This window comes from Petaurus breviceps, unplaced genomic scaffold (genome assembly GCF_028583685.1).
Source record: "Petaurus breviceps papuanus isolate PSGF00001 unplaced genomic scaffold, PetGlider_PUasm1.0 77, whole genome shotgun sequence".
NCBI classification, from domain to species: domain Eukaryota; kingdom Metazoa; phylum Chordata; class Mammalia; order Diprotodontia; family Petauridae; genus Petaurus; species Petaurus breviceps.
In genome coordinates this window covers 11,752,383-11,772,727 of record NW_027186492.1, presented here as the reverse complement: position 1 = coordinate 11,772,727, position 20,345 = coordinate 11,752,383, and the positions used below count along the sequence as shown (strand labels likewise).

The 20,345-nt window shown below is 39.0% G+C and overlaps 1 protein-coding gene across 2 annotated transcripts in view; it reads left to right on the top strand.

The window, feature by feature from the left end:
- Positions 1–969: 969 nt before the first annotated feature.
- Positions 970–20,345, top strand: part of AKAP6 (A-kinase anchoring protein 6) — a 620,041-nt gene continuing 600,665 nt past the window's right edge. Inside the window, exon 1 of one of the 2 annotated variants that reach the window (XM_069105978.1) lies at positions 970–1,062. The gene's annotated coding sequence lies outside the window, so the exon portion shown is untranslated. Of the gene's footprint in view, positions 1,063–2,267; positions 2,560–20,345 lie in introns of those variants that run through there. The other variant, XM_069105977.1, reaches the window with a different exon arrangement.

Genomic DNA, 20,345 nt, shown 5'->3' with positions numbered 1-20,345 from the left:
AGAGAGAGAGAGAGAGAGAGAGAGAGAGAGAGAGAGAGAGAGAGAGAATGGAAAGATAGCAATAGAAGAGAAAGGAGAGAACAGATGTCATATACTAGGTTATTTCTAATAGTCTTGGTCTACTTGTCCCAGACATCAGGTTTGGGCCCAGAAGAAGGTCTTTTGCTTCCTGTCTCATCATTTTGGTTATACTAGATAGGGTTTGTCACAAAACCAACATAAGGTTCCCTGCTCTCCCCCCAACAAGCTAGTGGATGGTCCCTAGAGATTTCTAAACCTTCATTTATGTGCCCGTCAGTCAGATGAAAGCCAGGGCTACTCTGCATGCAGAAGGTACTGTAGGTTGGTCTACAGCAAGAAATGATAAGGGGAGGTTTTCATTGGCTAGTGACTTGCCTACGTTTTAAGAGTAAGAACCTATTTGCTTTAGCATTGGAATTATTTGTTCAGCAGCTTAAATTCCACTTCCTGTTTCCCACCTTTTCGCTTCACCATTTCCTATTTTGAAGGTGCTTAAGCAGTCCAGAAAACAATTCTTCTCAAGAGTTAAAAGTAATATATTATAATTTGGGGAGGGGGTGAGAGGACACAATGAAAATTCTTAACAAGAAAACATTTTTTACAATTGAGTTTTTCTTCTTTTCTTAACACTAATTTCATGTCCCAGATTGATTTTTTTTTCTTTTAATGAGTGTGACAATAACGTATGAGACAATTTTTGGTCTTTCGTTTTTCTAAACCACAGAGGTCAGAGTGCTCTTATGGTAATCTCTTTAAACCCATAGATTTTTGTCCAAGGAGGAATTCTTTTCCTTTGGTTTAAATCTTGCACATCGTCTGTTTCTTACAGAGCTTCCGTATTGTCTCAGGCTCCACTGGAAATGCAGTAAGGATTCCTAGCACATCCCAGTTGCCATGGCAACAGCAGTCTTTCCCATAATGAGCTGCATCATCTGAACTGATGTCACAGCATCATGCAGCAGGTCAAACAAGGCATCTCCTAGTATTGCATCCTACAGATGTGCCGTAAACATCAAAAGAGGATGGTTAGAGCAGGAGATGGTAAGTGTTAAATGTCTGTGTCTTAATTGCACGGCTGTTTTGTTGGTTAGTTCCTCTCTTTCCCAAGGCAGAGATATGGGAAGACTGCCTGCTTAAAATGGACTGGGAAGGAAGCGACTGCTTTACCTAAATCTGTTTTTCAGGCAGCTAGGCTGAGACAAAGGCCTACAAGAGCCACATATGAACCAAAATATTTATAATTGTTATTGTTTCATCTCTGCCTGTTATTTTTGGTATCCTCAGACTGGCTCAGACGTATACGATAATTTACTATGGCAGTAAAACATTCTTAGAAATAAGTGTTTCCCTGTATTTGAATGGAATAAGAGATACGTATCTCTTTTTAAAATGTTGACTCACTAACAAGTTCTTTGCTCTTCTGACTTAAGAAACATTCCAAGGTTTGCAGCATGAAATTTATTATTTACCTCGGCTGGGTTTCACTTCCCTTATTTCACTCACATTATAATGAAGCAGTGCTGAATAAGCATTTCACACAGCACTGACGTGAAATATGATCTTGTACAGTATTCTAGACTGCTTTTTTATTTTTATAAGGAAGACCAAATTTGAGTTAAGACAGCAAAAGCATCGTGGTTCACGAAGTAGTTTCTCAGAGTTGTCTTTATAGACATTCAGAGTAGTTGAAAGACTTTCATGATATTGTTCATTTTGGGCCATTTCTGCTCAAGTTACTCTGAAAAATGTTATAGAAATTATTTACAGAATGACTTTTAGCTGAGAAAGGAAACCAGTCTCTTCTCTGCGGCAATTTCAGGGAAAGGTATAAGCCCTGGGATGGCTTGTCTTAAGTGATGGTGTCCCTTGCTTCACCTTAACCAAAGTCCAGGATGCTGAATTGTGCCAGTTTCCTCAATTTTTGTGGCAAATGTCTATCTCTCTGGAATGTGACTGGCCCAGATAGAACCCACCCAAATTCTGCAACTCTGGATAAAACAGCTCTTGGTTTTTTATTTCTCTGGGTTTCGGTTCCAGAAGTCTTGATTTTAATGTTGTGGTGGTTGTTACTCTTATCTGAAGGGAACCGAGAAAATCAGAAGTGTGTCACTCTTTGTTTTGGGGAATGGACATAGAAATGGATTTCCCCAGTGGAGCTGATTGCTGCTGAAAGGGGAGAAAGGAGGAGGCATGTGTCAGTTCAAGTGATCAATATGTGCACTTGGAATTAGGGAGTGGTCGGTCTTTTGGCTCAGGACTGCAGAGTTGTTAGTTTGTACTGGAAGAAAGTCTTGTAGAAAGATAGGATGGCATCCCCCAAGCCTCTCTTCTGTCAGAGAGATGTATTTTTAAAGAATTAGTAAGACTTAGGAGGAGAAAATAACTAACTAGTCAAAGCTTTTTCCCCCTACACCAAGGAAAACATGATGGCCTGATCTGGCACTAAGAAAGTCCTTAGCCATCAGTTTGCATGATCGATCCACTTCCATTATGGTCAAGCTTATGTTGGTGATCCGAAAGCTATAAGATATGGCAGAGGTCAGTGCAATTTTGCTTCATTTCAAGCACTCAGCAGTGTGAGTTGTTCATCTCTTGCTTTCTCATACTGTATGATGGGAGCCGAAAGCTCTTTTGGGATTGCTGGGTGTGAGCAGAGGAGGATCTGAAGTGATAAGGTGACTGGGGACAGAAGGAAGGGAGGTGGGGGGGGGGTGAGGGAAGTGGTAGATAGGAATGGGGGAAGGGCAGATGTCTACCAAAGTGGCTGAATTATGGTGGCGAAAATTAAGGTAAAAACAACAAACCAAAAGCTTGCTACTCAGGATATTGGTAGCTTGGATAGATTTTGCTTGATAATTTTCAGTGTTAGGAAGGAATATAGAGTAACCAAAGGTAGTAAGTGTATCAGTGAGTCGTTTTAGCTACTCCCTTCCCACGATGATTTGTACAGTTACTGGAAGTTGCACAAAACAGATTCTTCTAGGACTGTGATAGCAAAAGTGAGGACTAATGCTAAGTGTGGGGGAAGGGCACTGATGGGTGTGGACTGATGCAGTTACTTAGCAAAAAAAAAAAAAAAAAAAGGTACTTCCGGGCTGGTTCAGCATCTGATTCCCCCTTCCCCCAAACAAACCGAGCTTACATTTCCTTCGGCACTTAGGGCTGTGCGCCTTCCTTTTGCCCCCAGAGAACAAAACTCTCCTAATGGGAGTGGCCATCGGGATCCCAGTTTTCTTTGCGGAGGATGGTAGCCTATGTAACCCTGCCGCGGCTTGTTTTAATTACTGGGGCTGGGGCTATTTCAGTTGCTTAAGCTTTAATATATCCCCAAGGGGTGGAGAGTGTGTATCTGGGAGAGGGAGGAGGGGGAGGAAAAAGAGAAAGAGAAGGAAAAGAAGGGGAGAGCCCCAAAGAAGGGCAAACAAGCATTTGTCTCCTTTACAACACTGTTGCATCCTGGAAACTTTTCTAGGACTCATGTAGTTCTGCTGATGATTTTAAAAATACCAAAGAGCTTGATGAGCAGGAGTTCTTAACCTGGGGTCTATAGAGCTTTAGATTTGGTAGGGAGAGGGGGGAAGAGATGAAATTGGATGGGAAATATTACATCTTTACATTCACTAACTGTAATTGAAATTTATCATTTCCTTCAATTATGAATGTAATAAACATTATTTTGAGAAGGGGTTCATAGGGTATACCAGGCTGCCAAAGGGGTCCGTGACAGAATGGCTAAGAAACCTTTTTGTAGAGTATATGTGGCTTGGTTCATTCCTGGGTCTCAGAAGACCCAGATCTGTTCTTGGGAGGAGGTCACTCCTTCAATATGGGAGATATGAGGCATTGCTAGCTGCCTGTGCAGGGAGGGAGGGGAGGGAGGGAGAGAGACACACACAGAGAGAGACAGAGAGAGACAGAGAGAGAGAGAGACAGAGAGAGAGAGAGACAGAGAGAGAGACAGAGAGACAGAGACAGAGAGAGACAGAGACAGAGACACAGAGACAGAGAGAGTGTGTTTGTGTGTGTGAAATCTTAATTGTCCACCCAGTATAGATAAATGTTAGACCTTCAAAATCATACCTGCTCCACCCCATTGCACACTGATCCACACAGTTAATAAAATAATCACCCACTAGTGGGAATGAAATTTCATCTTTTGCACCAAGAGTGAGCCAAAGGCCCTGACAGGCTGTTAATCATAGGGAAATATGAATGTGTGTATTGCTCCATAAGGTATGTTTCCCAAAACTGAGTCTTGAATCACAATGCTAGCCTTTCCTTACATCTTTTACTAGGATATGGGTTACTTGGAAAAACTAAATGAAATTGGCATGGATGGTGGGTTCACACGAGAACATGCCTGATTAAAATTTGTTGAACCCAGCTCTAGTTCCTTAGATATGATATTTATAGTTAGATTCTTAGAATATTAGAACTGGAAGGAGTTGATTTGATCCAACACTTTCATTTTACAGATGAGGAACTGAGGTTCAGATAAGCAAAGTGGTGAAAGGACTTGCCCAAAGATCACTTAAAAAGATTTGTGATTTGGTCTCAGGTCTTAAGGTGCCCAAGTCTAGAATTACCCTTTTCTCTAAACCTTGAATTTGTTATGTTGTTTCTGTTCGTCTATAAGCCACTTGTAAGGAAAAGAAGTGGGTACTGGTTTCTTCTATCCCCAAGAAGCTGGTTGTTCAGCTGTGAGAATTCTTTTCAGAGATTTGGGTTGAAAGAGGAGTAATCTTTCTGTTCAATAAAGGATCGACTGTTAACCCTTGTTTAGTAGAAAATTCAAATTTTGCTTACCCTAGATAGAGTTATCAGAATGATTATCTCATGTCCCCTCTGGGAAGCTGTGTGTCTAATATGAACTGATAGTCCTCTTTGCATCATCTTCCTTATTTACCTCCTGCAGTCTCTGCCCCTGGTATCATTCTGAACCTGCTCTATGGGAATCTTGGCATCTTTCTTTTATAAGAGTAATAGATACACAGATAATCTGATATTGTCTCTGGCATTACTTACATTTTAAAATCTAGTTCCCAAACTCTTTGGGGGGGGGGTTTGAATGGGGTGGCAGTTAAGGTTTGGCCGAAGGAAAGAAACCCTCAAGCTTTTTGCCTAAGACTGGAGGAGGAGAGGTCTGATGGGAAAGTGATGAGATTCTCAGGAGGCAGCTTTACTGAAGTCAGCTCCCAAGGAAACAGAGGGAAAAAAAGTTAGTAACAACAGGTTAAAATGGGTAGTTCTGCTGAAAAGTATTTTGGGCTGTGTTATTGAAGGGAAAGTCACTTTGTTTTTGTTTAAATTCTAGAGCCGGTGAATGGTAGTTCGTTTTGAATCCCAGGAACCCTTAGTAAGTTGATTTCTCTCATTCTGGAATGGTTTTGTATTATATGTGCATCAGCAGATAAATACAACACCATCTTCCTATGATTTTGCCTGGTTTTGTGATATCATACTCACCTTCCTTATCTGTACAGAGCCTTGGACTCTGCTTCTGGGATGTCTGACTCTAATAGGTGTGCTTTGGCCTTATCTTGCCTGAAACCAAATCCCCAGAGGAATTGCCATCTCCAAATCAAACCACAGCTCCTCTATCTCCTCCTTCCCTTATCTTCATCCATTAAAGGGCAGGGGTTGTTTTGCTTGCTTGTATATGTATCCCTAACCCCTAGTTCAGTGCCTATTAAGTGTGTAACAAGTGCTTTATAGTTCTGCGTGTTGATAACATGTATATCAATATACTATCTTGTATGATATCTATTTTTTCTCTATACTTGTTTGTCTCAAGATTGGGATCCTGATGAGTGAAGGTTAATTTTAAATTCAGTAAAAAGCATTTTACTTGCATGTACAATTATAACAAAAAGCGACAATGATAACTTCAGTTTAAATGACGCAAGACCATCTGGTTTTATATAATATAAATCAAATGGTGGTTATTTGCAAAAGACACTTCTCCATTTTAAATGGGATTCACCATTAGATATTGTCAAAAAGCTACCTCTTGGACCACCAATTTCCTCATGAGTAAAATAAAGGAGTTGGATGATAGGATCTCCCAGGTTCCTTCCAGGCTTAAGAGTCTATGATGATATAGCTCTTTGTCCTTTATGACATTAAAAATATTTCATATTTATATTTAGAGTTGAAAGGGACCATAGGCGTCATCTAATTCAACTCTTTATTTTGCTTATGAGGAAACTGAGGGTTGCAGACTTGCTTGGGGGGGTCACACAAGCAGCAGGTAACAGAGCTGAGGTTCACATATAGATCTTCTGATAGTAAATACTTCATCCTTTCTAGTATACTATGCTGTTCATGATCTGGAATCACAAAAATCAGAATTTCAGAAAATTAAATAAGCATTTATTAAACATCTACCATGTGCCAAGCACTGTACTCATCCCTGAAGGTACAAAAGGCAATAATAAAACAATTCCTGCTGTCAAGGACCATGTATTCATTCCACTTGGACAAAACACACACATATGTAAATTTATGAATGTATGTGTATGTGTTAATATACATGCACACTTATTCGTGTATATATGCCTATACTCATGTATATATGTATATAGACATACACAGTAATGCCATCATTTATGTATGCATGTGTATATATATACACTATATACACACATGTATGTATATAGAAATATGTTTATGTATAAATATACTTTTGTATATATGTATACAAGTATATACAAAATATAAAAATAAATAACATAAAATAAATACAAAATAATTTGGGGAGTCACTAGTGACTGTAGGGAAAGGTTTCTTTACAGGAGGTGTTACTTGAGCTGAGCTTTGAAGGAAGCTAGAGATTCTAAGCAGCAGAGGAATTCCAACATGCAGATGGTTCTCCGTTAAAAGAAAAAGATACCTGGGGCTGGGTATATTCTTGGTTACAGCACACTGCTAATGGGAACAAGGTAAATGAGGTCAGTTTTCATGCGTACTCATAAGCTTTGCACTGTTTTGCCTGTTTGGGCAGTTAGATGGTAGGATAGATAGAGACTTGGTCCAGGACATGATGATCTGAATACAAATGTGGCCTCACACTCATGAGCTATGTGACCCTGGGCAAGTCACAACATTTCTCAGTCTCAATTTCCTCATGTTTAAAGTGGGAGATAATAATAACACTTACCTCATAGGGCTGTTGTGAGGATAAAATGAGATAATATTTATAAAGTGTTTTTATAAAAATGTTAGCTATCATTATTCTTGAACCATAGTGGTTGGCTTAAAAAACATGTGCCTCTGGTGCTAAGGAGGACTGGAAGAGAGAGAAAGAAGGCATGTTGGAATAAAACCAATTGTCAATAAGATTACAGAGAATAATTTTTTTAATAGTCTGGAACTTATAGATCATCACAGAAAATCACCTTAAGGGATTTGAGCCACTAATGACAGAGATCAATGGATTCATTTTTGTATACCAAGAATGGTAAATTACTTTTGAACCTGAAGGAATCTAGTAAACCTTGAAAATTTATTGCCAACATTTCTTTTTTTCTTTATTAAATTATTTATTTTTAGTTTTCAACATTCACTTCCATAAGTTTTTAATTTTCTCCCCTTCCTTCCCCAAGACGGCTTGCAATCTGATATGGGCTCTGCACATACATTCCTATTAAACATATTTTCATATTAGTCATGTTGCATAGAAGAATTATAATGAATGGGAAAAACCATGAGAAAGAAAAAAAACCCAACAAAATAAAACCAAACAAAAAAGAAAATTGTCTGCTTTGTTCTGCATTCTGACTCCATAGTTCTTTCTCTGAATGTGACTGGCATTTTCCATTGTGTGTCCTTTGGAATTGTTTAAGGTCTTTGTATTGCTGAGAAGGGCTCAGTCTTTCAAAATCAGTCCTTGTACACTATGGCTGTTACTGTGTATAATGTTCTCCAGGTTTTTGCTCCCCTCACTCAGCATCAGTTCATATAAGTCTTTCCAGGTTTCTCTGAAGTTTGCCTGTTCATCATTTCTTTTAGCACAGTAGTATTCCATTTACACTCATATACCACAACTTGTTTAGCCATTCCCCAATTGATGAGCATCCCCTCCATTTCCAGTTCTTGGCCACCACAAAAGAGCTGCTATTAATATTTTGTACATGTGGGTCCTTTTCCCATTTTTATGATCTCTTTGGGATATAGTTCTAGAAGTGGTATTGCTGGGTTGTCAACATTTCTTGCTGGGGAAGAGATGAAATCTTTTCTTCTTTGACTGTGAGCTTATTGCTACCAGTAGCTTGAAATTATGAGGCATACAGTTCATGTCTCTTTTAGTGAAATATGCAATTCCAACCTATGTGCTAAATTTTAAACCCATGCCAAATTGAGCTCCATGAGACTCTACCTTGAAGTCATCCAATTTTAGTTAACATGGCTGGGCTGTCCCTGGTTGACTCTCCTAAAGCAGTATTGTTGACTCCTGACCTGTTCATCAGATGAGACATCTTTTACCTCTGAGCAATGATCTGTTGCCCAAAGAACCCAAAGCAAGGCCCAAAGCAGCTCATCCAACTTTAGGAGTACAAGTTGGACATATGAAGTATTTGAGGGAGTGACAGAAAGGTGTAGTGATGGTTTTCTGGAATAGAGAAAAAACAAAACAAAAACAACATCAAAAATCTCCTGCCTCTGATGATGTCTAATTCCTATTCTTTTCTCTGATCTTATCTGTCTTCTTACTATGAGCCAGGAACATGACCCTTCACATCACATCGTTGGATGGAATTCTTTCTCCTTAACTGAGAAAACCAGAAACAAACTTTTTAGTACAGAGGATGTAGAGGACTCACCTCAGATCAGAAAGCAAATTTTTGTTTTTTGGCTTGTGTAAACAGCATCCCTCAAATCAAAAACCTCTCTCAAAGGTTTTTTATTTGTGACCTTTGGAGAGAGAGCTGACCTCAGAGTCAGGAAATCCTGCATTCTAATCCCACCTTTGACATACATTTGTAGGGCATCACAACTCTCAGTAGTGTAGGGAACTCTTTAAGGCTCTCTTCTCCCTCACCCTTCTCCTCCTTCCTTTTCTTCTTCCTCCTCTCTGTCTGTGTCTCTCTGTCTCTCTCTGTCTTTTTCCATCCAAAGGCCAAAACTCCAAAGGTCTTGTCCCTAAAACCCTTCTCCCCTTCTTGTTCTTTAGAGATCCAGTAAATATTTACTAATACTAGTTATATCAGAAGCACTATGCTAGGCACAAGGAACCTGAAGATGAAAAATAACAGCTCCTACCCTCAAAGAGTTTACCACATAATAGAATGGATATTATGTGTACACAAGTAAGTGTTATACAAGACAGGCTGTGTTAAGGGCAAAAGAGAAATAAACAAAGAGGTCTAGGAAGATTTCCTCCCATGCTTGGCTGTAAGGAATGAATAAGGGTATCTGGAGGAGATACGTCTTCATTGAAGATAATCATTAGGCAAAGAAGAAGAGGGAGTGTGTTCCCTACAGAGAATGGCCTGCCCAAATACATGGATATGGAAGAATGGGTCATGAAATCAAAACCTTCATTTGTTTGTCTTGGGGGTTAGGTTGGGGGACATTCTATGGAGCATGTGCTCAGTCATACATGGAAGGTATTCTAAACCCTTTTACATAATGAAATAAAGAATAAATGAAAGAAAGTAATGTGAACTTAAGATTGGAGAGGCAGGCTAGGCCAGATGATGAAAGGCCTTAAATAGTTAGCTTAAAAGTTTATATCTTATACATGGTCAGAAGCACCTTAGGAAGTTTATTTTAGGGGCACTTTCCCCTTTACCCCCACTTACTCATACCTGGAATACACTCCCTTCTTACCTATGCCTATTAAAATATTACTTCTAATCTTCATAAAATTTTCCTTTAGTCTCCCAAATGAAAGAAAACTTTCCCTCTCCTAAATTTTCTTTTAACACTTTGTCTTGAGTATGAAAGACAGACTGAAAGTCAGAAAGTGATGGGAGACCAGGTAGGAGGCTATAGCCCAGAAAATAAACAGCAGGGATTGAATATGTGAGGTGGGGTTTGGGGTGGGGGGAGTGATGGTGGCAGCAGAATAAATAATAAGGAGGGGGCTGATGTGAGAGAAACTGTGGGAACAGAATCCCTAAGATTTGGCATTTGATCGGATATGGATGGTGAGAGAAAAGATAGATGATAACCCTGAACTTTTGAATTTCCCAGTATCCACTCCTGTATGGTATGAACATTCACCTACATATTTTAATCAACATTTCAAAACTCAGTAATAAAAAAAATAAGTAAGGAGACCTTAATAGATACAGCTTGAATCTTGCTCACTTGATCTCAAGGAAGAGTTTGATCCCTGCGTTGAAGGAAATGGGAGAAGGGATCACAAAGCTAGTTACTCTGTTCTCAGAGAGAGGGGGTACAGGACTAGAATTATATCTATTTGCCCTCCTAAATAATGCTAGTCTTTAGGAACATAGTTGATTCAGAATAAAAAGTTGCTAGCGTCCCTGGTCACTATGTCTTGAGGGTGGTTAGAAAGGTAAACGGTCACCAGCTCAGTCCCTCCCACCAATGCAAGTCACACAAAAGACCATCATAATAGTGAACCATGAGTCAAGTCCATTTATCTAAGCTAATTGCAAACAGAAGTCAGAGAAGTTATATAGGCTAGAATATACCAGAAGACAAATGGAATGGACAAGTTCTTTCTCTGAAAGTGAAATATCTTAGCTCAACCAAAAGAGAGGTTTCAATGTCACCCAAGGGGAAATACCCCAAAGTCTCTAGGGAGGCCAGCTGGAAATCAGGCAAGGATACATTGAAGAAACTGACTTTTCCTCTCTGGGGTCAGTCCTAAAGAAAGCCTAGAAACATGTATGTATCTCCCAAAGGACTGAAGAATGTCTCTTGCATCTACTCAGACCCTCAGGAAGGCCTGGAGCTTCACATCATCATTCTCTTCACCAATTAGTGGAGTTTTATACAAAATGCTCCAGTTTGGGCCAAAAACCTGTGTTACATTCACTTAACGTATACATACATAATGTCACTTAAATCGTGTTGGGTTAATACTGGCTTAAAACATTAATCCACTTACTGTTCTCCTTTGCTTCTTTGTAACATTTGACATTGTTGAAAACCTGCTTGTTCTCAATATATTTTTTTCTTTTTTGGGTTTTGTAACACTGGTATCTCCAATATTAGTGAGGAAATTCCTTCTATCAAATGTGCAATTTACAGCCTTAGAGAATTGTCTGGAGGTACTGAGAGGTTCAGGGACTTGCCCTGAGTCACATTTACCCTCCTCCTATCTTTTTTGTTTGTTTATTTGTTTTTATTTTTGCTTTTTGGAGGGCAATTGGGGTTAGGTGACTTACCCAAGGTCACACAGCTAGTTTTTGTGTTAAGTGTCTGAGGCTGGATTTGAACTCAGGTCCTCCTGACTCCAAGACCAGTGCTCTATTCACTGCACCACCTAGCCACCCCATTGCCTCCTATCTTTAACAATATATTTTTTTTATTTTTCTCAATTGTTTTTCAGTCATGTCTGAGTCTTTATGACCTAATTTGTGATTTTCTTGGCAAAGATACTAGAGTAGTTTGTCATTTCCTTCCCCTGCTCATCTTACCAATGAGGGAACTGAGGCATACAGGTCAAGTTAAGTGACTTGTCCAGGGTCACATAGCTAGTAAGTGTCTAAGGACAGATTTGTACTCAGAAAGACAAACTTCTTTCCAGGCCCAGTGCACCACCTTACTGCCTTCTAATAATAAATAATGCACATTTATATAATATTTCAAAGCTTACAATATGCTTTCCTTACTAACAACCTTATGTGACAGTGTAATCATTATTTCCGTCATTTTACAAATGAGAAAGACAAGGTTGGAACCCAGAGCCACATTACTAAGAAGCAGTAGAGGCTGGAACTCAAAGAGAAATCTTTTAGCTCCATTGTCAATGTCCTGCTCAATATACTGTCCAATTTCTCCAGCTCTGTCTTTTCTGTCTCCTTCGCTGGTTTTACTTCCTCTTCCTAACTTCAGGCCCTTCTGTTTCTGGCCCTTCCCTCTCCTCATTCTTCATTGGCAATTTCATTCATGTCCACAACTGCAATCATCACCCCCCCTCCCCACCTAAACTTAAACCTCCAGCCCTGATTTCTCTGTTTGAATCCAATTTCCACCTTATATTCCCAATGACCTACTGAACACCTCCATGTAGGTGTCCTGCTAACACCTCAAACTCAACGTGGCCAAAAATGGAGCATCTTTTCTTTCCCTCAAAACCTAATCCTCCTTGGCTATGGCTATCAGTGGGACAGCAATAATAATGGCTAGCATTTATATAACTCTTTAAAGTTTATAAGACACTTCACATGTGTTATCTCATTTGATTCTCATAACAGTTATAGGAGATAGATGGTCTTATATGCTCTTATCCCCATTTCACAGATGAGAAAACTGAGTCTGGGAGAAGTTAAGTGACTTGGGTTTCCTCTGACTTCAAGTGTGTCACTCTGTACCAACTTACTGAACAACTCAAACCTTTGAGTAATCTCAGACTCTTTCTCCTTTCTCTTCACTCCCAACCAGTCTGTTCTCGAACCCAGCTATTCCATCTCTGCAGAGCATCTTATATTTATTTCTCTCTTTAATTCAACCACCACGTGCTTAATACAAGTCTCAATTAAAAAAAAATCCTCTATTGGGGCAGCTAGGTGGAGCACTGGCCCTGGAGTCAGGAACATCTGAGTTCAAATTCGGCCTCAGACACTTAACACAAAAAACTAGCCGTGTGACCTTGGGCAAGTCACTTAACCCCAATTGCCCTGCCCTGCCCCCTCCAAAAAGCAAAAAAAAAATCCTCTTTTCCAGTCTCTCCTCTCCCCTCCATTATCTCTACCTGTAAAGTCACTCTATAGACTCTTGTCAGACTAATCTTCTTTATACATTGAGATGCTCTTGAGACAGAGTGAATAAAGTTCTGGATTCAGATCCTGCCTTTGATACTGAGAAGTTATGTGAACATAGGTAAATCGTGTAACTTCTCCGGACCTCATCTATAAAACAGCAATAATAAAAATATCTGTCATCATGACTTTGTAGCATAGATTTGGGGGCTCCAATGAGATTTAGCACTTTTTAAAAAAAGCAATTGGGGTTAAGTAACTTGCTCAATGTTACACAGCCAGGTGTTTCTGTGTGGGTGCTAAGTGTCTGAGCGCGGGATTCGATCCCCAGGTCGTCCTGACACTGGGGCCGGTGCTCTTACTTGCTGTGCAACCTGGCCACCCCTAGATTTAGCACTTCTTAAACTGTGGGTCACAATCCTATGGGGTTGCAAAAAATTTCGCAGCAGTAAAAGGTTTCTGAACACAACGACCAAAAACTAATTAAAAATCAGATTGTAATGAATTCGAGGTGTTTCTGGCAGCGTGTGCCCATGTTGCGTCATGCAGCTTCATTACAGCCTTGGTTCTGAGCACAAGGTATTTTCACTTTGCACTGGGCATGCCCTCAGACCACGAAATGCTAACAAAAAGCTGCCAAAAAGCAGAAAGGGGTCCCAATTGGAAAAAGTTTAAGATCTATGTAAAGATTTTTGTAGACTCTAAGGAACCATGTACACATTGTAGATGTGTTTATACAATTTACAAATATATAATATATATGAAGCATATAAACATATAAATTTCAGTTATACCTATGATAGGCATGCCTGGAGCATAGGTTAGGGGTACTAGTGTACCCTGGGGTGGCCTTTCTAAGGGGGAGGGGACGGAGAAGGACCAGTGGAAATTATGTTCTTTCCAGGGTTTTCTGGCCCATCCCGGTCCTTGGTCTGTGCATTGTATAAATGTTGCATCCTTACTTTGATCAAAACCCTTCAGTCATTTTCTAAAGTATAGGAAAATGTTTAAACTACACAGCCTGGTATTCAAGGTCCTCCTTATTGCTTTGTAAAATTGTCATCCACAATTTCCCACTTCACACATTTTATCTTTTAGCTGAGCTGATTTGGATATTTCTGTGCTTTCCCTCTCTATGAATTTGATTGTGCTTTTTCCTATCCTTTGAACATTGTGGCCATTTATGACAATTACATTTCTACCCATCCTTTGAGATGCAGAAGGTTTCCCTAGGAATTATCTTTGGTTTCTTGGACCTCAAATAACCTTTCACTTGTACTTTTCTCTTCTTAAAATCTGGACCCATGTTATCATTGGTGTCATCTTCCAGTATGGAAACTCCCTCTACCAAAACCAACTGGCAACTTAGTATCTTGGAGAGATGCTATGAAAATAAGAACATTAAGTGACAATGAGAAGTTAAGTGATTTTCCCCTGGTCACCAGTCAGTATGTGTCAAAGGTAGAACTTGAACCCACATCTTTCTGAGTCCAAATTCAGCTCTTCATTCACCTCCTCTATTATGCTCTCTCCCTTTGACATATTTAGCTTGGTGTATTTTGCATTATCTTTTTTTGGTGGGTGTTATAAAGTCACTGAGGGTTGGGACCATATTTTATGGATCTTTATATCCACAGTAATCTCTTTACTATTAGGCTCTTAATAAATATTTGTTGAATCTCTTCTAATCTCTCTCCCTCTCTCTCTGTCTCTTTCTCCCTCCCCTCTTCTCTCCCTCTTTCCCCTCTACTGTCTCTGTGTCTCTGCATCTTTCCCTTTCCTCTTCCCCCTTTTTCTTTCTCCCTCCTTCTTCTAATCAGTAGACTCCCTTCTAACTCTATTCCAGACTTTTATGGTATTTTTTTTCCTTGTTAGTACTCCATTCTCAGCTCTGGACTGAGCTCTTTTACTTCCTCTTTTCCTGTAAGCACAACCTGTTCTTTATGGCCAAGCCTTGGTATATATTTATGGTTTCAGGTCAAAATGTCTCTCCTTGCAATCATCTAAATCCCAGTTCAGTAGATATCCCTTGAAATCTGCCTACATAAATTTCATGACTAGCCCTTCATTTTGGGGATAGGGGTAGTGGGACACATATATTCTACTCAGTCTCAAACATTTATTAGTTTATTTGGGATTCCCACCAATTTCCTTTTTTTCCTGTCCTTACTTGAAAAACTTTTCTAAAGGATTGACTACTCACACCATTATCAACTCATCTTGGGATCTTTCCTCTTTCTTGACTTCACTTATAGACCCAGTTTTTTTTTCCCCTCAGTTCAGGGTTCTAAACCTCTCACCACATTTTACAACAATCCGTTCCATGGATCACTTTTTGAGGCTCTCGACTCCACACTGTTGCTTCTGCTAGAACTCTAGAAAAAACACCAACAAAACAAAAACCATATAGAACTTATTTTCAACTCAAATACCCTTCGTTTTCCCTCTTTCCAGTCAAAGGGGACACAGGCACCCATTAAGAAGTCTGTTTGTAGCTAACTAATAATAGTTAAGCTAAATGATTAACTCTTTTATCAAAAGAGTTAATAGCCTGTCTGGTCCCTTTTAAAAGTCAGGTTGTTGAGTCATTCTCTGAGAGACAACCCAGTGTGTGTAGAGGGGGGGGGGAGGCAGGGAGGAAGGGGGTTAATAGAAAACAGCTCATGCAGTGATAGCGCGGTGCCTTTACTTTCCAAGGAAGTGAGCAGTCAGAGAGAAAAGGAAGGTTGTTTCAGATAATTGTATAGCTGTTCCATGAAATTCATGTGGGAGAGGCTTTGAGGTTTGCCTGAAAGGGAGATTACTGTAAAAAGGACAGAACTTAGAAACAACTAGCTGGAACGTAAGATACGATCAGAAAAGCTATGCTAAAGATATCCTGGTTTTTATTAATTTGGTGAATAACAAAGTAGCATCAGTGCGATTTCTTTAAAACACTAGATTTTTACAATCAATGAGAACAAATTGGGCTAGAGGGCATTCTGGTAGAATTATCTCGTTCACGTTAAAGAATACAATATACATATCTTTACTTTTTTTTCCTACTGGTTCTTTGCTCTGCTTGGTATTGTTTGGATAATGTTCATAAGTGAGCAATTTATATGTTCACAGCTGAACAATTATATGTTCATATCACTGGTGCATTATTTCCCTGGGGTTCTTTAAAGGGCTACATAAGAATAAGCTGTTATTATTATTGTTATTACTATCTATTTCTAAAGCTCTTTATGCCTAAACAGCAATGTATGCTCTGTTTCCTGATTACGAGGCTCCAACGTACCTGATGGCAGTGACGGGGGAGACAAGGACACATCAGGAAAGAGAAGATACGAGCTGCCTTTAGCACAGCCATTTATTCAGATTCCATTTATTAAGGGCCTATATTGTGCAAAGCACTATAAATGTGTCCCCAGCACTTCAAACAACGATAAAAATATCATATCTCCAAATTCACAGTGATATGGGGGCCATTATATTCTTCCCCTGCCTCTATAGTTTGCTCCAAATCTGAATGGGCATTAGAACCCCTAGGGTCTAGTGAATAGAGACTGCTTGATTTAAACATGTGGGCAGATGAAGTCTGCTCCCCTGTGGGGTTTGAGGTAGGAAAAAAAGGAGTCCACACCCTGCTCCCTTTCTCTTTCCCTGTCTGGTTGGCTCTTTTTCTTTATTACAAAGGGGAATAGGGTAAACAAAACAGACCACACTCTAGAATGGGATGAAAGTAAAGACCTCCAAAGGTGAATCAGAATGCCATTCTACCTTATAGCCTACAAAAGAGGAAACCTCCTGCAGTGTAAATAAATATGTATTTATAATTTTAATTTGGGAGTATAGTCTATGTTTAGAAAATGCATTTTAGGGTTTTCCCCCCATCTTTGCATTGATTTTGCTCTAAGTACTAATGAGCTTTCAAAATTCTTGATAGCTTAATTATTCCTTATGCAAAAAACCCTTGTACCCAGTGGTTAATATACTAGATGAACTTGGGAGATTTTAAATGACTTTATTAAAATGTGTAATATTGCCTGAGCAATTCTGAATATCCCTTTCCAAAGTACAGGCTTTTAGGGTTCTGAGGTCTTCACAGGTCAATTGAAATATGTATTGATCCACATATTGCCTATTCTTTTTGACAATTCTTAAGTAAATTTAGGTTTCCTTAAGGAACTACATCTCCCATCCTTTTAAGCCACAAATCCTTAGCTTTCTCTCTCAGTTTGATAGAGGGGATAGGTTTCTGAAAGAATCTCTGATTCTCTGATAAAATCATCAGAAGGGGAGAATAAAAGCAAAAGCAACGATTGTCAGCTTTGTCCCTGCCATTAAAATGTTCTAATGAGAAATAAAACAAAGCCCTGACTTGAAAAAATGAATTTGTTTGGCCCGATGACTCAAGTGCCTTCTCAACAGGGCATCTGACCGTGACTATCCTGACTTTGAGGTAAAGTGTCCTCTAACTGGGGATATCTGTAGCTGTTGACCTTCCCATGAGACAGTCTAAGTGTACATTGGAACCAGGGAGGGAGCTTTTAGTAGGGAACAGAGCTCAGGGAGCAGGTGGGAGTGCTCTTTCCTGAAATTCAAACCATATTGACAGCACTCTATTTTTAGAATTCTCTCTTTTTTTAAAAAGCAAAACAAAAACCTTAGGCAATTATAAAATCAGACCTGTGCATCTTAGGATATGTTAGTTGTTAGAATACATCAAAATAATGCCAGATTGGGCACAAATAAAGATATTTAAGGATCCATTTATCATCTTGCTGAATATATTTTTGCTTATTTAGTATGCACTAATGACGAGGCTCTGAGCCATGAAATGTCTTTGGTACTTTTTTTTTAAGTGCCTCAGAATGCTAAAAGGCACTTTAAAAAATCCTTATGGTGATGATAATCATTTGATGTTCTTACTGTCTCTGTGGATTTGCTCACATCTGGAGCATGTCATAACTATTTGTGGGAGGGAAGAACAATCAGTAAATGAGAAACTTAGGGTCTTATTAATATTGGTATCATTAAGTCTAATCATTTGTCTTAAGAGAGTTGCACTAAAATTAAATCAATTAGTGCTCATAAGTGAATCAAATGTATTTAAATTCATGTCAATATTTGTATTTCATTTGTATTTCACAGTTGAGATCTAGGAGGAATCAGTATTTTCACGTGCTGACATGTATAGACTTTTAGGGTGATATTGGAGCCAGCTCAAACTGAAGAAATTATTGCTAAATTTTCATAGGGAATATTTATACCCTAAGAATAAGCCAACACTACAGATCTGAACTTGATTGGTCATTTTGTTGGTTGACTGGCCTTTTGTGCAAGTGATGGAGAAAATGTTAAGAATAAAGATTAAATTTAAAAGGGTGTCCTAGTTTTTTCAGCAAGCCTGTTGTTAAACATTTACCTGAACACTACTGCCTATAGTCATCACAAGAGTCAACCTAAATCAGAAGTGATTACCCTTCACAGAGGTGTAAACAGATACATGGTAAATACTATTTTAAATTGTTTTTTGCTGCTGACATTAAATATCTCTTTAAAAGAATAACAACATGATTTATTCAGGTCAAGACATTTCCCCTCTTCCTTTCCTTCCTATAGAACAGATATGATGATTTTGCATATATAGGACTCCTACTCCCATTAGCTGTGGAAGTAACTCTTTAATGATAATCAATATTTTTAGGGATTTTAGTAGAGTAATATGTACTCTCTAAATGACATATTATGTTTCAATTCAGAGAATAAACATAATTTTTTAACTCTGTCGATTTCATGTCTGTTACTTAGTGAATCAAAAATACTAGGGAAAAAAGTTGACTCATTGCTGAGAAAAGAACATTGTGGGTCAGGCTTGGAGTCCATTTAGCCCTGGGTTCCATCTTTGTTAGTTTTTTTTGTGATTTTTTTTTATGGCAATCACCTCAAGAATTAGGGATATATGTGGAACATTCTATGTCCATCATCAATTCAACAACTATGCTCTGTTTTTCTAAATGTTTTTCCTATGTTTATATTTTTGTCTTGTGAAATCCCTTAGATAAGAAGTTGTATATTTGTGTGAAGAAGTCCTGCCTTTTAAATTATTCTCAAAGTATTCACGGGGCCATCTGTGAATCTAATGGATAGAGGGTAAGTCTTGCGATCAGGGAGACCTGGGTTGTAGTCTTGCCTCAGACAAATGATTATATTATAAGTAAATTACTTAATCACTCAGTGCCCCAGGTAACTCTTTTTTTTTTAAGATTATAGATTACAGACAAGTTGTTATAGAGAAGTAGTTCACATGTGTTAGTGGAGGGAGTTTCCACACCAGGTGTGTTGGACAGTGTAAAATTGCAGGTCAGGATTAACCTCCTACCTAAAGAAAAACAAAATGAAATAAAAAACAAAAAGAAAATAAAACTAGCCTATTGGGGACTAGCCCAGGTAAGGCTCCTCCAGTCCTGATTTTCCCTAGGTTCTAGAGCTGGTCCATGAGTGCCTACTGGTGTAGGCCTGCTTTTCTAGAGGCACACTGACCTTTCTTTTTTTTTTTTTCCAGTGGGGGGGGCGGGGTGGAAATCTCTTAACTCAGTTGTGGCAAAGCTAGATTTTTTTAAAAAGTAATTTTTGCTTAGGAATTAGGGGAAAATCACAAATTGCTTCTTCCACTACCCACTAAACACTGCCCTTCCCCCTGCCCCCAATAAATTGAGTGTATATTTCTGACACTAATTTTAATTCTTGAATGTAGGATTAGTTTTTTTGGAACAGCCTTTTGGGAGCCTGAGCCCTATCTCTCTTCCCACATTCCCACACTTTAAACTCCTTAAACCTTTTAGGATTAAATGCTGAACAAATATACTCAGACTGAGATTTTTAGGCCTAATTCCATCTATAACCCACTTTATAGTCCCATCTATTCAACTCCTCCCAAACCCACAAGCAAATTGTCCCCTCAGGTGTTGGAGTCAGATTTTCATTGTGTTCCCATTTAAAAACTATGAAACCCCCTCCCCATAAGTTTATCATAAGCTTCCTTGACCCTCCATGAGGTGGTAGGTTCTTGCCTACCTAGGTCCTTCCTCTTCTTCCTTACTCTTCCTCTGAGCTTCAGATTGTATTTATCTTAATTTTGCCCCCTTTGTTTCTGTCCTGAATCGGTATCTCTAAGGTACAGTAAGCCCTGTCCTTCCTCCTATCCTGTTTTATTATGGCCTGTTCAATTTTCCTGCTCTGTTTTGGTCACTAATTCCATGTTCAAGCTGGCTCTTCTTTCCATCTTGTTCAAAGAGAATATCTTTGGGTTTTTTTTTTCTCCCTAATAGCTATTTCTGCCTCAAGGCTGCTGCTCTAGAAGGGTGTGGTTGTGAGAGTTCAGTTGCACTCTTCTGTCAAGAACCAAAGCTTGTAAGAGAAGTGGGGTTAAAGGTATAG